Here is a 3,498-nt window from a genome sequence, read left to right as displayed (position 1 = left end):
GTGATTAGATATATGAATAAAGTAGTTGCTATATTGACAAAAAAAAACTATTACAAACAAATATTGGTGTAATTTCAATAATGCCAGGTAAGCTCTCATATCAGACATATCCAAGATAGATAAATGCGAGGGGTCTTGTTGTGCTGCTCATACACACACAACAAGCTTTTCTTCCCTGTGGTACACCTGAATTTGAAACAGCCTCAGATGCTTTATATAATGGCTTTTTGAACAGTTACATTTTTGTAGATATGGCCTTTCCTATGCTTTAGTGATGATAAAAATGCTTGGGTTCTTGGGTTTGAGCTGCAATATGTTTGAACTAAAAAACTTCTCTAAAAACTTGTCTTTATAGTGTATGCCAGAGGTTGTTGTGGGCTGACAAAACTACATAGACCCTAACTTTATTGTATTCTTTACATCATATGGACTAATTGTTCTGTAATCCTAAAATCATGGGGGAACTAATTACTGTCCTTGAGATAACACAGGAAGGGTGTACTGAACACAAGAGAGCTCTGAGTGTATGACATGAACAGTGGGCATTCTCTTCTGCACTTAGCAAGCAGATATTAAAAAATGGTTTTAATTGTATATTTAACAATTAGAGCAAAAAAGGGAGCAAATAAGCAAAGGTAATTGTTAGGGATCCCATACACTTAAATGATGCAGGGAAGTGTGGATTTGACTCCCTGGGGTACTCCAATGGCATATGATCATGTCAATAAGTAATCCTGATGTGTGGCAAACTATTTATTTTACCATGTGATATATCAGTACATAGGTCTATGTGCATTGGATTACTGTGCATTGCACCCCAATGCACAGTAAAGAGAACACAATGAACATCCATTTCTGCCACCCAAAAAGCTTAACAATAAAAACTCTGTGCTATGTTAGAAAAACTTGCAGTTTCTTTAAAACCTGCATTGCATTGCACTGACAACAAATTCAAATGAATATGCTTCTTTCACACAATGCACCTAAATGCCAGTGAAATAATGCACTGCAACAGTGGAGAACTTGTCCCAAAGCTGAACTCCAGATTTAGAAGTAAGTGGGATATCACCTACAGGGAGACCACAGACAATACTGAACTCCAGATTTAGAAGTAAGTGGAATATCCTATGCAGTTATGAATTTGATACATCATTACATTTATATTTTAAATGCAGCTTGTGTAACTGTTTTAATTTGTCTTGGTGACTGTCATCCAGTGTACAGAAGCACTAAAACTGGGAGATGGAGGGACAGTAAAGGGAGCCAAAAAAGTATTTTCACAAGGAACAAACTGAGAGAGAGCAAAGTGAGATGAAAGATGCCTTCTTCAGTCTGTTATTGTACCTTCATTGTCCAGTTAGCAGTCTTAGACACAAATGTATTCCTTAGCTATAAGGGAAGGCAGCATAACTTCCTGGCTTTATTGTCTGGCAGGGCTGCGTTCATTTCAAGGCTCAATACACAGAAGTACAAATCATTTGGCAGGTAAAACTGCTCCCTGATATATATATATATATATATATATATATATATATTTTTTTTTTTTTTTGATCTGTGAATTTACCTGTTTGATTAAAGTTCAGCATTAACTGTAAGTGTCATAGCATTAGTCTGACTAAGGTTAGTTTAATTACACATAATAAAGCTAGTTGTAATAATATTTTATACATATTTGTACATCCTGGTCTGGCAGGGGGTTAGCCAGTAACTTTTAATGCGTAATGGTACATTTAGCTTTCTGATCCTGATAAAAAAATAGAATATAGTTGTTTTTTTTTTTTTTCATTTTATGACATATCACTACAAGCAAGTGAAAAATATTAAATTGATGGTGTAAAAACCTGATAAGGAAAGAACAAATAGAAAGGAGTAATTATGCTAAATTAGGAGTAAAACTCAGTATATTGTGAATACCCCTTAAAATGAAAGTTACCTGTATGTCCTTCTGTGAAGCAGGATTATATGCATACCTTTACTTTGTGTCTTAGTAGTTCTGTTTATTAGATATCCTCCCTCCCTGCCTGTCAATTCACGTTTAGTTATTAGCAGTAGCTATTATTCATGTATGGCAGTCAAAAGCTTTTAAAAGAAAATGTATGGAAACTTTGCCCACAGTGAGCAAGTCATCAGTATTGTCTGTGGTTTCCCTGTAGGTGATATTTACCCCATTACTGACATGACATGCCTTGTTCTGCACTCTTTGTGTAGATGCAGCAATATTAGTAGAATCAAGACTTACTATGTGGGAGTCTTTAATAAAAAGCACAGTGATCAGTAGTAATATCACTAAATCTTACTCATATCTCCTGTAACTAGCAGTCAGAGGCAGAAGTGCTTGAGATCTTACAGTGCAGATATACAGCCATGAGTACCTTGGTACCCTCTGATATCAAAAAGTGAATTAGATACTATAACAAGACCAGTCTAAAAAGCAGTTAAGCAAAAATGTTGCAGAGTTGTAGTGCTGTCACTCATCCTTTAATCTACCCATCTTGTTGAATATCAAACACCAAAGGTTACTGCAAGTATCTCTTCAAATAACTTTTTTTTTTAACTTTAAAAATTTTAGGAGACCTAATTCTTGGAACTGTGTCCAGATAGCATATGCCTTGATGTGCCCAGTTTGGACCAGTCCTGTTCTATAAACATCAACAGCCCATTACCATTTCATCTGTTGGCTGCCAAGGCAATGACACTAAACTGCTTTCTAGCGGAGCAAACCTGAGGTCAGTGAGGTCGGTAAGTCAAAGCTCAAGGAACCCTGAGGTCCCACTAATCCCTGATTTAGAATGGCTGGTCTAGAATATAATAGAAGATTTTGAGTCTCCACATGTCCTTCAGGCTCCTGGCAAAAAAAAGAACCTCCCGGATCAGTAAAGGTACATATAAAATGAAGAAAAGCTATACCGCTAGAATAAGAAGGCAGCCATGAAATAGGGGGACCCTAAATTTAGAGAAAAGACTGTTGTATTAAACAATGCTGTTTGAAAGAGGTTCTTTTTTTCAGTTAAACTCACCTTTCATATGAGATTGGAAGTGGCTGAGGGTGAATATTTCCTTTCTGATCAACAATCCCATATTGGTACCCTTTGCATCAACATCACAGAGCAATAGTTCCATCATTTGCCCTGACCCCTGGACTTGCCAACCTTAAACAGTATTATGTAGGCTGTAACAAATTATTCTGTATACCTCTTTGTAGCAGCAGCTATGAAAACTATGTAAGTCATTAGGGCAAAACAAAACAAAATCATGATCAGCATATGAAGTGATTTTTCATTAAAGGTAATTGGTATACATTCCATGCTATGGAGGCAGTGGTGTTCTCTACAACACTGAGCAAACACCAGAATCAAAGAGACTAGGATGGACAACTAAGAGAGAAAAGAGAGAAGTATAGGAAAAGGAGACTGTATGAATGAAGTGTGCAATAATAAAGAAGAGGGCAGTGTAATTTAAAAAGAGAAGTATGAAAGAAGTGTGCAGTATTAGGAGAGA

The sequence above is a fragment of the Pyxicephalus adspersus genome, chromosome 3 (genome assembly GCF_032062135.1).
Source record: "Pyxicephalus adspersus chromosome 3, UCB_Pads_2.0, whole genome shotgun sequence".
Taxonomy (NCBI): Eukaryota; Metazoa; Chordata; class Amphibia; order Anura; family Pyxicephalidae; genus Pyxicephalus; species Pyxicephalus adspersus.
This window is presented reverse-complemented; position numbering follows the sequence as displayed.